Consider the following 14602-nt stretch of genomic DNA (forward strand, 5'->3'; position numbering starts at 1 on the left):
TCCATCTCCCTCCTTCCTCTCCCCCTCCCCTCCAAGATTTTTGCTTTAAATATGCTTGGCTGCACTAAGTAAACGGCTCTTGACAAGCAATGCTTCCTTGAGTCCTGTCGTCTCTCTCACCCATTCTTTATTCACAGGTTGTGATCCTCCTCATTCCCCCAATAACGTGACCTGCAGGCCAGGCCAATACCCCTTCTTGGGATACTGCATCTGTTACTGTATGGTAGTCATAGCTTTTTTCTCTTGTTTTAGTGGGTTTTTTGTTTGTTTGTTTTGTTTTGTTTGTTTGTTTGTTTTTCCGAGACAGGGTTTCTCTGTGTAGCCCTGGCTGTCCCAAAACTCACCCTGTAGACCAGGCTGGCCTCGAACTCAGAAATCCGCCTGCCTCTGCCTCCCAAGTGCTGGGATTAAAGGCATGCACCACAACCGCCAGGCTTAGTGTTATTTTTATATTACACCTCAGTTGATGATGAGATTTAATGCATAACTGGGCTGATCATTTTATTTAAAAAAAAAAAAAAACAGTTGAAGGGGCTGGAGAGAGAGCTCAGATAGTTCAGAGGTTAAGAACATTGGCTGATTTTTCTAGATGGATGTAGGTTCAATTCCTAGCATTTAACATGGTGTCTCACAATCATCTAACTCCAGTTCTAGGGCATCCAGTGTCCTCTTCTAGCCTTCGCAGGTACCAGACAAGCAAGTGGTGCACAAACATGCTCACAAGCAAAATACTCATATACGTAAACTAAAATGTACAAAAAGCAATTAAAAAGCTACCTCAGTGGAGAGATGGCTCAGCAGTTAAGAGCACTGACTGCTCTTCTGGAGGTCCTGAGTTCAATTCCCAGCAACTACATGGTAGCTCACAACCGTCTGTAGTGGGATCCGATGCCCTCTTCTGATGTGTCTAAAGACAGCTACAGTGTACTCATATAAATAAGATAAATTAAGCTTTTGTTTTTGTTTTGTTTTTTCGAGACAGGATTTCTCTGTATAGCCCTGGCTGTCCCAGAACTCACTCTGTCAACCAGGCTGGCCTCAAACTCAGAAATCCGCCTGCCTCTGCCTCCCAAGTGCTGGGATTAAAGGCATGCGCTACCACCACCCAAATTAAGAAATCTTAAGGAAATAAATAAAAGCTTTTTTAAAAATAAGGAAATAAATAAATAAAAGCTTTTTTTAAAAAAAAGCTACCACAGTCTATGTTAAAACAAAAAAATAGCAGTTGAGTGTTGACAAAATGGTACATTGAGTAAGTGGACTTGCTACCAAGAATGGCAATTTGCACCTCAGTTGATGATGAGGACCCACATGGCCCACATGGTGGAAGGAAGAACCAACTTCTGCCTTTGGGTTGGTGTCTGATCTCTACACGCACTCCTTGCTATGTTTGTCTACCCCACATGGACACAAAATAAACAAATATAATTTTGAATATTAAAAAAAGCATGGCAGAGCCGGGCAGTGGTGGCGCACGCCTTTGATCCCATCACTTTGGAGGCAGAGGCAGGCAGATTTCTGAGTTTGAGGCCAGCCTGGTCTACAGAGTGAGTACCAGGACAGCCAGGGCTATACAGAGAAACCCTGTCTTGAAAAAACAAAACAAAACAAAAAAAAGTATGGCAGTTGGGATAATATCTGTCCCTATTTTAGTGGGGGTGGGGTGGGGTTTGAGGCAGGGTCTCTATATAACCCTGTTTGTCCTAGAATTCATTATGTAGACCAGGCTAACCTTAAATGCAGAGATCTACCTGCCTTTGCCTGTCCAATGCTGGGAATTAAAGGCATGTATCAGTAGCTATCTGTCACTATTTTTGCTCTTCAGGGCCTGTTTTATTCTGAAAAGTACTAAAGAATTTGTACTGAGTGCTACTCAATTTTTACCTACTTTATGCACCCTGAATTGATTCAATGTCTCAGTCATTTTAGGTATCTTACTATTCTGCTGACGACCCAGGCTCATGTGATAATTTTAGTGTTTATATAACATACACACACACATATACATGAATGTGTATACACATATGGATACAGATACACAAATACACACACACATATACACATCTCCATCTTGTATCATAACCTGGATTTACTCTCTTGATGGTCTTTAAACATGGCTGACAATTCTAGGTTTCCATTCTTAACAACTTGAGAATGTTGTTCTGCTTAGTTGTGGTTTGAATGATAATGGCCCTTATAAGCAAATGTTTGAACATTTAATCCTCAGTGGAATTGTTTTGGGAAGGGTGGTGGCTTTGTTAGAGGAGGTATGTCAGTGGAGTTGGGTTTTGATGGTTCAAAAGCCCAGTCTCCTCCCTGTCTCCCTCCCTTCCCCTCTTCATCTCTCCATCTCTGTCTCTCTGTTCATATTTTGTATAAATTCTCAGCTACTGTTCTAATATGTTTACCTGCTTGCTGCCATGCTCCTCACCTTGATGATCATGCACTTATCCTCAACTGTAAGCAAGCTTCCGATTAAATGGTCTTCTCTTGCTTTGGTCCTAGTGTCTCCTCACAGCAATAGTAGTAAGCAAACAGAAAATTCCAAGTGAGAGTTACTGTTGTCTTGGGTCTGGCCAGGAAGAAGTGTAATATCCAGGAAGGACCTCCTGCCTCGCCTCTGGTGAAGATGTCTGTCACTAAGTTAGTAGAGTGCTTACCCATCATACACAAAGCCCTGGATTTGGTCCTCAGCACCTCATAAACCTAGAATAGTGCAAAACTATAATCTGGATCTTGGGAATAGAAGCAGGAGGATCAGAAGTACGAAGTTGGTGGCCAGCCTGGGATACATGAGATCCTTAAGACCCCCTGTACCTCCCCATCCCCCGTTCCCAAAGAAAAATGTCATAGAATAGGCTGAAAGCAAAAAGAAAGGGAGATTGGATAGACAATAGATGAACAGTGATTTGATTCACAACTGTGCTTTTTTTAAAGATTTATTTTATATATAAAATATTTATATTTTAAATAAATATAAATATAATATAAATACAATATAAATATTTATATATGTTATAAATGTTTATATTGTAGTTGTATTCAGACATGCCAGAAAAGGGCATCAGATCTCATTTCAGATGGTTATGAGCCACCATGTGGTTGCTGGGATTTGAACTGAGGACCTCTGGAAGAGCAGTCAGTGCTCTTAACCACTGAGCCATCTCTCCAGCCCTTAGAGATGGACTACATTACAATTTTTCTTTCTTTTTTTTTTTTTTAAGATTTATTTATTTTATGTGAGTACACTGTTATTATCTTCAGACACACCAGAAGAGGGCATCAGATCCCATTACAGATGGTTGTGAGCTACCATGTGGTTTCTGGGAATTGAACTCGGGACCTCTGGAAGAGCAGTTGGTACTCTTAACCACTGAGCCATCTATCCAGTACTCCTCTCCCACTTTTTTTTTTTCCGAGACAGTCTCACTATACAGTCCATTGTCCACCTGCCCATGATTGAACTCAGGGATCCTCCTCCAGCTCTGGTCTCCCACATGCTGAGGAGGTTATAGGCAGACTTTATTAATTTTGAGGTCTATAGCTACCTTCCAACATCTTCTTAAAGTAGATGTCAGCCCCATGTGGCGATTTCATTTAAAATAAATAAAATTGAAAACTTAGTTTCTCAGTTGCACTTGATATATTCCAGGTTCTCAGCCCCATGGTAGTAGCTGGTGTAGCATTGGACAGAGCTGTCCTAACATGTTTCCATTTTCACAGAAAAGAAATTTTAAACAATGATGATTAGAAGACACAGGTGCTCCCTCCTCAGTTCCTCTGTTTTGCATAAACACATTATGGTAGTTTCAGTAGGCTTGGTCCAGGGAGTGGCACTATTAGGAACTGCCAGTGAGACAGTCTCTCCTGGCTGCCTTTTGATCATGATGTAGAACTCTCAGCTCCTTCTCCAGCAAGCACCATGTCTGTCTGGATGCTGCCATGCTTCCTGCCATGATGATAATGGACTGAACCTCTGAATCTGTAAGCCAGCCCCACTTAAATGTTGTCCTTTCTATGACTTACCTTGGTCGTGGTGTCTCTTCGCCACAATGAAAGCATAAAACACACACATTCCCTAAATAGGAGAACATAATGAGCCACAGCTTCAACAAACAACCAATTCTTTGCCAACTTGTCTTCTGAGAATAGTATTAAGTCAACTTGATCAGCAAATGCAGAACACATCCATTTCACAAAGTGGAGCAGCTGTAGAGACCATGCTCAGAAGACTGAGGTAAAGAAGTGAATACCAGCTTTCAAATGGAAGTAAAACTTGTCTTCGTGCCTCTAGGCGGGCACACACAGAAACACAAACAGTATTATGAGGGAAATTATAGGGATATGCATCCACAGCATCATAAGCTAGGACAACGGTAATGTAGACATGGGAAAAGTAGCTCAGCAGATCTGAACTGTGCAGAGGGGCGAGTGGTCTGTGCAGTGCCCTCACATGGTTTGTCTTGAGGGTGACATTGGACACTTAACTTGACATGTTATGTTCATTAGCAAGAGTTATCCGTTCATGTCTGCTTTCTCTTTAACATGACTTTGAATATCTAATTTATTTAAATATTGAGTTTAGAGGTCCTTCTTCCCCACCACAGTTAGGAACTGTATGTACTCTTCCCAAGTTGCTTTTGTTAGATATTTGGTCACACTGATTTAAAAAAAAAAAAAAAAAGCAGCAAATACAACATATAGCATACAGTATCTAGACTTTATAGAAAGTTCTACTAAATAGCTTTAAGCTATTCCTTTTTTTTATTACACTTATTTACTTTGTGTGTGTTTGCCCATGTGCATACATGTGTGATAGCACTCACATGGAGATCGGAAGACAACTTAAGGGAATTGGGTCTTTCCTTCCACCAAGTGGTCCCTGGGTCCAAACTTAGGCCATCAGGTTTGGTGGCAAGTGCCTTAAATTGAAGAGCCATCTTACTGATCCTAGAATATTGATTTTTCTTTTTTTACAAAATTATTTTTATGGCTGGGCAGTGGTGGCGCACGCCTTTAATCCCAGCACTTGGGAGGCAGAGGCAAATGGATTTCTGAGTTCGAGGCCAGCCTGGTCTACAAAGTGAGTTCCAGGACAGCCAGGGCTACACAGAGAAACCCTGTCTTGAAAAACCAAAAAACAAAAGAACAAAATTATTTTTATTAATGCGCATATATTTATTTAATGTAAATATAAATATCCTTATTGGAAACAATGGTGTGTTTTTTAAACTAGATTTAATCATACATGTATAATTTAAGCTTTTGTCAAGGAGCCTTGGTTAGATCCATGGACATTTGTCTTTTGGTTGTTTGTTTGGGGGAGGTTGGAGTGGAAGGGAAAGAGTTATGACTGGGGGCTGGAGAAGCGATTAAGAGCACTGACTGCTGCTCTTCCAGTGGTCCAGAGTTCAATTCCCAGCAACCACATGGCGGCTCACAACCATCTGTAATAGGATCTAGTTCCTTCTTCTGGTGTGTCTGAAGACAACTACAGTGTACTTACATATAATAATAAATAAATCTTTTAAAAAAAAAAAAAGAAAAAAAAAGAAGGGGCTGGAGAAATGGCTCAGCAGTTAAGAGCACTGACTTGCTCTTCCATGGGTCCTGAGTTCAATTCCCAGCAACCACAAGGTGGCTCACAGCTATCTGTAATGAGAATCCAATGCCCTCTTCTGGTGTGTCTAAAAACAGCTACAGTGTACTCCTATACATACAATAAATACATAAATAAATCTTTTTTTTTTTAAAGATTTATTTTATTTGATTACACACTGTAGTACAGATAGTGGTGAACCTTCATCTGGTTGTTGGGAACTGACTTTTAGGACCTCTGCTTGCTCCGGTCAACCCTGATCACTCAGTCCCTGGTAGCTCTGGCCCAAAGATTTATTTATTATTATAAATAAGTACACTGTAGTGTCTTCAGACAGAGCAGAAGAGGGTGTCAGATCTCATTATGGGTGGTTGTAAGTCACTGTGTGGTTGCTGGGATTTGAACTCAGGACCTTTGGAAGAGCAGTCAGTGCTCTTACCCACTGAGCCACCTCTCCAGGCCCATAAATAAATAAATCTTAAAAAACAACAACAACTGGGATAATCATTTAGCGGGGCAGTGGTGTCGCAAGCCTTTAATCCCAGCACTTGTGAGGCAGAGGCAGGGGGATTTCTGAGTTCGAGGCCAGCCTGATCTACAGAGCAAGTTCCAGGACAGCCAGGTCTATACAAAGCAACCCTGTCTCAAAAAACAAAAAACGAAAAACAAACAAACGAAAAAAAGAGTTATGACAGGGTCTCATGTAGCCCAGGTTGTCCAGGAACTCCCTATATAGAAGAAGTTGGCCTTGAATTTCTGATCTTTATGCCTCCTGTTAGTTGGGAATACAGATATGGGCCACCACACGAGGTCCTGGATTTAATCCTGAATCTGTTGAAGGAGAAGCCATGCTAATAGAGTTTGTTCTCCCAAGGCCAGGATGCTGCTGACTCTGAAGCACAAAACTCCTGGTCTGTTTACGTTTGTTTTCATAAGAGTGGCTCTTTTTTTTTCTTTCAAAGATTTATTTATTTGTAGGGAGCGGTGAAGCTGGAGAGACATTCGCCATGGCAAGATGGCACCTACTTCCACTGTCAACTCCTAGTAAACAACTGTTTGCGCATGTGCGTAGAGTGAAAAAGACGCCATGTCTCGGCCCATCCCGGGGCGTTACTTAGGGTAATGAGTGAACAGCCGATCATGGGCAGACACGGCGCACTGTGGTGTATATAAGCAGTGTGGATTTTGGGCTCGACCCTTTTTTTCCCTATGGATGAAGACAATAAACGTTGCTGCAGAAGGAACCTAGTGTCTGCGTTTCTTCTTGCTGGCGAGACGACTGCGCGGGCTACATTTATTATATGTAAATACATTGTAGCTGTCTTTAGACACTCCATAAGAGGGAGTCAGATCTCATTACAGATGGATGTGAGCCACCATGTGGTTGCTGGGAATTGAACTCAGGACCTTTGGAAGAGCAGTCAGTGCTCCTAACCGCTGAGCCATCTCTCCAGCCCCCAAGAGTGGCTCTTTAAAAACAAGTCCCCTTATTTCCACTGAACTTTCTCTCTGAACACCTTGGATTAAAATGTCCTTATTTCCACTGAACTTTCTCTCTGAACACCTTGGATTAAAATGTCCTTGTTTAGGTTTGTGCTTGGATTCCTGTGTGACATCTGGGGAAAACCAAAAGTTTCCATTCACCTTTTTAGAATGAGATTTGAGAATCATATTCAAAGGTATCCACCTTAGCCTGTAGGCATTTAAGTCATAAGGCGCCATGAATCATTTTGTCATGTTGGAACTTGCGTTTTCAAACGAAGCCTGACCTAGTTCCTGAATCACAGTAGGCATTCAGTAGATGTTTAGTGAATGACCAAGGCAGCACCTCAGGATCTAAGGACAGTCCATCTAAGAAAGCTTTGTCTCTTCTGAACAGTTCACTGCTATGCAGCTAGGAGACTGAAAGGCCAGAAGATCTAATCTTAGCCCTGTGGCTGAGTATTGAAAAGCGATACCTTAGCCTAACAGATATTAAGGTTGTACTGTAAAACTTGATATTACATTAGGAAGCAAATATACAAATAGTGATTGCATTACCAACATACAATGGCAAGGTAGACCAGCTGTCTCATTCCAGCCCAGTCCTTTTCTTTCTTGTACCTCCTTTCCCCAGAAGTATGAATAGTGTGTATTTGCTTCTAACAGTCTGGGTTTTATTGTAAATTCATATGTACCCTGAACCACTGCCATAGGTATAGTGGACATAAAAATACAACCTCAAATTCTCCCTACCTCATCAGAATAAGATAAGGTTCATTTTCTTCTTCTTTTTTTCTTTCTTTATAACAGGGTTTCTGTATGTAGCCCTCCCCGGCTGACCTAGAACTCTAGGCTGGCCTCAAACTCTGCTTGCTTCTGCCTTCCCAGGGCTGTGATTAAAGGTGTGCCCCATCATTGCCTAAAAGGTTTATCTTCTTTAAGTTAAAATTTGGGGTTGATACAAGGAGTTAGGGTAGGGAATAAGGAATAAGGTTTTAAGAGTTAGATGTTTGTTTTTCTCAGCCATCTAAAGAAATAAAAAGCAGGGAAAAAAATCTCAGACATGGCAGGCAACAAACTATTACAAGTGGAACACAAGCTACAAATACAGAGAAAGACTCCCCACAGGGCAGAGGGGGGCAGTCAAGTCCATTTTTCCAGGGAAGTACTGGGAGGTCTAAGTGCTTTTGGTGGCCTGGAATAGGTCCCTTTTCCCTAATTTTGAGTTGGCCAACTTAAAAAGACAGAGGTGGTTTAGGTAAACTGTTTTTACAGTGGTATGGGGCAGGTACTTTTCCCCTGCCTTGAGGTTGGGTTGGTCTATTGAGACAAATAAAGGGGGGCTAATAGGCCCACAGCTTCAGGAATGTGTCCAGTAACGTCCTTGAACATAATCTGACCAGTTCAAACTGGTGAGGGGGAGGGAGGCCCTGCTTGTGGAAGAAAAGCCAGATTAAAATATATAAAGGCAGGTTTATTGTCATGAGGAGGGAGAAAGGGAATGAGGAAGAGAAAGAGAGAAAGAGTGAGGGCATGTGCAGAGCGTTGGTATCAGGACCACCAAAACCCTTGACATCACATAGGCCAAACCCGAACACCTGTTGCCAACCATATTCCCAGAATCCACTTGGTTCACCTGCTTCTCTTTCCGCCGCCATCTTGCCCCCCTCTCTTCCAATAAACCTCATGTGGAACTGTTTGGCCCCGTGTGGTCCTTCTGAAGCCTCTCGTTGTTCAAGATCATAGCATTATAATAACAAGAAGGGAGGTCCCGATACCAACACAGAGAGGGTGAGGAGAGGGAGAGGGAGAGCATGAAAGAGACCAAAATACCTGGCTTACATAGGGAGGAGCCTCTGGAGGAAGGGCAGCCCAAGGGAGCAAGTTCAGGGTTTGGGGTATGCCAGGGTATGCCAGGTAGGGACTGAGGAATGCTGGGAGAACCTGGAGACCAGGTATGCTTTGATAGGTAAACTATGCACCTCAGCCCCTTGCCCCATGGTCTTAAATGAAACACTGAGAGGAGTCGTAATAAGTGTTACCAGAATTGTTAGGGCAAAGCCTAGGTCCTGGCAGCCCCATAACCTAGGTTCAGTCACCTGCCCTTCAATATGCCAGTTATAAAAGGCAGAGAAAGATCTCCTCAATGTGACCACAGTAGGAAGAACAAAGGAGAACAGTAACTTTCCAAGTCCCTCTTCACACAGTTTAGACTCAAGCAGAGGGCCAGAAGCATGCCTGGTTAAGCCCTTTGGGTCTGGGTTTCTGCCTCTGCTACCAGGCAACTTAACCAGTTGTCAACATTGTTGGAAATCTCTTTCCTGGAGACAAAGTCTTTCTCTGGCTGGCACCAGGCTTTTTCCTTTCCCAGCATGAGATTCCCAGTGAAATTCCAATTTCCTAGGGACTATTGTCTCCATAGTCTGGTAACTGAAAGGAGGGGCACACATTTCTCTTCAAAATTTCTTCATTCCAAACCATTGTGGTGGTTTGAAGGAGAAGGGCCCCCTACGCTCCAATATTTGAATGCTTAGTCACCAGGGAGTGGCACTGTTAGAAAGAATTCAAAGGGTTAGGAGATGCTGCCTTGTATGTAGGAAGTGTGTTGCTGGGGTGGGGTTCGAGATTTTAAAAGCCCATGCCTGGCCCAGAGTCTCTCTGCCGAAGGATCAGGATGTCTGTTGTCAGCTGCTCCTCTAGTGTCTACCTGTAGGCTGCCTAGCTTGTCACATTGATAAAGGACTGAACCTCTAAAACTGTAAGCCAGCCCCAATTAAAAGCTTTTTCTTATAACACTTGCCTTCATCAGGTTGTCTCTTTGCAGCAATAGAATAGTGACTAAGATACTGTATGATTTTCTTCTAGGATTTAGGTGAATTGGGCAATTCATGTTTTGAAGTTCAGCTATTTTAATTTCTCCCTGAAATTAAAAATGTTCTCTCTACAACTTTTGAACGGTGACTTATCTCTTTGGGTTTTCCTCTTCCTCCTCTTCCCCTGTGCATGTGTATAGATGTGTGGTTTGTGTATATGGGAGGCCAGAAGTCGATATTGGTTGACTCTGATCACTCTTCATCCTATTTATTAAGGAAACATCTCTCCTTGACAGAGCTTGACAATTAGTCAGCTTGTATTCCTCACTCCCATGATCCATCTCTGCTTCTGAAGTTATGGGATTACAGGTGGCCACCAGTCTTGCATAACTACTGATGATCCAAACCCCGTTCTTCATGACTGCACGGCAAGCACTGGCCACGGACCCATCTCAGCAGTCCCATCTTATTTTGAGTCTCACTATGTAGCTGGGCTCAGACTGGCCTCCGATCTGCAATACTCTTTATCCTGCTGGAATTACAGACATGCACCTACATACCTGGTGTTGTATTCTGTCTGGACTCCACCCCCACAGATACCTGACAGCAGCCAGGTATGCTCCTCCCCACAGTTAACTGGTAACAGCCAGGTAGGCCTGGCCCACTATAAAAGGGGCTGTTTGGCCCCTCCTCCCTCTCTTACTCTTACTCTCTTGCCTCTCTTTCCCCCTTGCTCTCCCTCTCTCTCATTCCCTTCCTCCCTCTCTCCACGTGGTCATGCCTGGCTTCTACTTCTCTACTCTCTCCTTCTCTCTGTCTTTCTCTGCCTCTACTACCCTCTTAACTCCCCTCCCCAGCTCTAAATAAACTCTATTCTATACTATACCGTTGTGTGGCTGGTCCCTCAAGGGGAAGGGATGCCTTGGCATGGCCCCCCCCCAGACATCCGCTTCCCCCACACCCAGATAGAACATATTCTTATAGCTTTTTCTCTTTTTTAAAATTTTTTTTTAAAAGATTTACTTATTTATTATATGGGAGTACACTGAAATTGTCTTCAGACACTCCTCCAGAAGAGGGTGTCAGATCTCATTATGGATGGTTGTGAGCCACCATGTGGTTTCTGGGATTTGAACTCAGGGCCTCTGGAAGAGCAGTCAGTGCTCTTGACCACTGAGCCATCTCTCCAGCCCACTCTTTCTCTTTTTATGATCACAATACCTGGCCTTTAAAAATAGTGTATTTATTTATTGGATATGTGCATACAACAACACTGATTCACCTGGCAGTTTATTTTGAACTGGATTTTTAAAGATTTTTTTAAAAGATTTATTTATTTATATAAGTATACTGTAGCTGTCTTCAGACACACCAGAAGAGGGTGTCAGATCTTTTTATGGATGGTTGTGAGCCACCATGTGGTTGCTGGGATTTGAACTCAGGACCTTCAGAAGAGCAGTCAGTGCTCTTAACTGCTAGGCCATCTCTCCAGCCTGAACTGGATTTTTTGTTGTTGTTGGTTTTTTTTGAGGTCTCAGCCTTTGCTGGCTGGAACTCACTATGTAAACCAGGCTGGCCAAATCTCTCCGAGGTCTACCTCTGCCTCCTGAGAGCTGGATGTCTGGTTGGCCAAAATTCTTTATGCTAAAGTCTTTGGAGGTTCGGCTCCTTGAGCATCATGTATCTGGGAGAATACTACTACACAGATATTGTAGGAGTGAGGTTACTACTGTAACTAGAAGGCCAGTTCAAAACAGCGACCTTGTTAAGGGCTTCAAGGTGGGATTAGCTTTACACCTTGAGAAACTGGAAGGGGACAGTTTTCCTGGAGGGAGATGGAGTACAAAAAAGGGCAAGCAAGGGGGATGTATTTAATTTAACCTTTATTAGTAAATTATTGGAAGTAGAATTAAGGGTCAAACCCAGTGCACAGAAGACTTCTACATTTGGAAGTGTCAGACCGGTTGTCCTAGTTACTTTTTTATTGCTGTACAAAACACCATGACCAAGGCAACTTATAAAACACAGCCTTTAATTTTTAGCTCAGGGTTCCAGAGGGTTAGTTCATGACCGTCATGGCAGCGAATGTGCCAGCAGACAGGGAGGCATGATGCTGGAGCTAACAGCTTATATGTGATACACAAGCACCAGACATAAAACTAAGAAAGGGCTGGCTTTCGAAACCTCCAAGACCACCCACAGTGACATCTCTTCCAACTAGTTCATACCCAATCCAATGGTTCTCAACTTTCCTAATGCTGGCGACCCTTTAATACAGTTCCTCATCTTTTGGTGATCCCTTGTCCCCAGCCATTAAATTATTTTCGTTGCTACTTTAAAACAGTTGGCTACTGCTATGAATTGAAATGATCTGATACGTTACCCCCCCCAGGAGGTGTTGGGACCCATACGTTGAGAACCACTATCCTAATCTTTCCCTATCAGTCCAGTATCTGGGGACAAGCATTCACATGCATGACTATGGGGGAAATTCTCTTTCAAACTACCACACCTGTCCACGCTATTTTGGGACTTAACATAGCTTCACTCGAAGGCTCTGGGCCTACATCCTCCTTACAGGCATCTCCTAAACCCTTAAGAGCAGAGAAGGCGAGGGCCAGGAGCCTCCAGGATGGCCAAATCATAGGTTCTCCCCCCCACCCCCCGCCGCGTTAGGCCCCGCCTCCAGGCCCCGCCCTATCCTCCTGGGCTGGCCCTGCCGACTCTTCTGCTCAGGCACCTGCCTAGCCGCCTCGCGAGGAGGGGTCCTGAGGCGGCCTCAGGGACGAGCAGTGATTGGCTGCAGCTGGCGGCTGGAGCTCCGTTCCAGCGGCGCTTGACAACCGCAGTCTGGGGAGCGGAGCGGTCGGAGGCGGGGTAGGGGCGGACGCGAGAAGGACCGGCTGACGAGCTGATGGATTGACGTGCGGGCTGCTTAACCCAGACCGCCGCCCTCGCGCTCGCGCCTCAGCCCGGAATTGGCTGCCTCCGGGCTCTGGCCGCCGGCCTCTCCGCCGCGTTTTTCTCCGCCGCCACTGCCGGCTCCGCCCGGAGCCCTCAGGTGAGTGGATTCCAGGAGGCGGAGGCGGGCCGCCGTGCACCGTGGGTTGCCATGGTCACCCGTCGCCACCTGTCACTAGCCTGATGAGGCGCAGACCCCACGGCCTCTTGGGCGGCGTTCGCGGCCGGCCGGGAGGAGGGTCTTGGGTAGGCTTTGGTGGTGACTGCGAGAAGATGGGATGCGGGCGAGGCCCGGGTGTCCCAGGGACAGAACCCGGGACCCGCCAGGCAGTCTCTCCAGGCCTCCACTCCTGGACCACACCTTCCCCTACTTGCCATCCTGATTCGGGCGGCTGAGCGATGCCCCTCGCCCTGGTATGCAGTGCCCACCTCGCCGCTGCTGAGGGGCGCGAGGAGGGCTGGCTGGGTTGCATCTGCCTCGCCCCTCTCCTGGGCTGGGGCGAGACTGAGGGCAGCGCGCTGGTCCCTTTCCCGGCTCGCCTTGGCCAGCGAATGGGTAGGGAGTGGCGGGGTTGGGGGTTGGGGGTACTCGGGGTGGGGTGGGGGGACCCCGGTTTGCCCTTTCTGACACCAATGGCTATTAGGAGCAGTCCTGTGGGGGTATGGGAGGGTGGGGACAGGGGCATCGACTGAATTTCGAACGTGGGTTGTCCCGGGGGACGCCTGCATAAGACACCGGAGGTTATGGAACTCAGAGGGTTAAGCTCCTTCGCTGGATTGGGGAGAAAAAGATTGGGGCTCTAGCTCTGGGACGACGCCTTTGGCCAAGGGGTAGGAACCAAGTAGGCAGGGGCAGTATTTGACCTGATGATTTCCCCCCTGCACATCCAGACATGCAGCTAGTAACTACCAATGGTGTCTGAGGGGAGCTCTTTTTTTTTTTTTCTTTTTTTTTTTTTTTTGGCAACTTGGTTCTCACTGCATAATGAAAGGAGAAGTCTTTGTTCCACCCAGATTCATCGGTTGAAATCCTGACACTTAGTTTCCCTCCTTTGTTGTAGAGTTCATAGAATGCTATAAAAAGTTAATGGCACAGGAATTAACATACAGGTTTAAAAGGGCTGTAAATCTTTTTCACAGAAAATACCACTTCAATTTTTTTTTATTTATTTATTTTGGTTTTAAGTGTTGGCATGTTATGTTAGCATTTTACTAGAAAGGAGAAACGCCTAGCAGTCGAATTTTCTTTATATGGCACATTCTGGAGATCTTATTTAGGTGGAAGATGTAACAAATCATTGTGCATTATGGTTTTGGGAGGGGGAGGTACATTGCTTCCACCAACAAAGTCACACATAAATGGGAAAGACAAGTAAATAATCCATAACAGTATATGTAAACAACCAGAGCATAAAATCCTTGAACTGGGCTGCCGTTATCGATTGTGTGTGTGTGTGTGTGTGTGTGTGTGTGTATGTATGTATGTATGTATGTATGTATGTGTATGTGTGTGTGAGAGACATTTAACTTATTTCCCACCTTCCTACTTTTCTAGTTTTTGTCCTTTATGAAAATCAGTAATAGGAATGTATCATAAGAGAGCAAGCATGCTAACCAGTGTTTCCAGTTACATAATTGTACAGTTTCTTTCTGTTTGTGAAATAGTTTGTTATTGAATGGACACCATATGACTTGTTTAGTATGTGCTACAGTTTGAAAAACAATAAGAAATATGTCATAATAAGAA

General features: G+C 44.5%; 1 protein-coding gene across 5 annotated transcripts in view; it reads left to right on the plus strand.

Annotated features, from left to right (window-relative positions):
- Positions 1 to 12635: 12635 nt before the first annotated feature.
- Wdr47 (WD repeat domain 47) overlaps positions 12636 to 14602 on the plus strand; it is a 59870-nt gene continuing 57903 nt past the window's right edge. For 3 of the 5 annotated variants that reach the window (XM_031375202.1, XM_031375204.1, XM_031375203.1), the window contains exon 1: positions 12636 to 12955. The gene's annotated coding sequence lies outside the window, so the exon portion shown is untranslated. The remainder of the gene's footprint in view (positions 12956 to 14602) is intronic. The other 2 variants (XM_031375200.1, XM_031375201.1) reach the window with 1 other exon arrangement.

Source organism: Mastomys coucha, unplaced genomic scaffold (genome assembly GCF_008632895.1).
Source record: "Mastomys coucha isolate ucsf_1 unplaced genomic scaffold, UCSF_Mcou_1 pScaffold16, whole genome shotgun sequence".
Classification (NCBI taxonomy): Eukaryota; Metazoa; Chordata; class Mammalia; order Rodentia; family Muridae; genus Mastomys; species Mastomys coucha.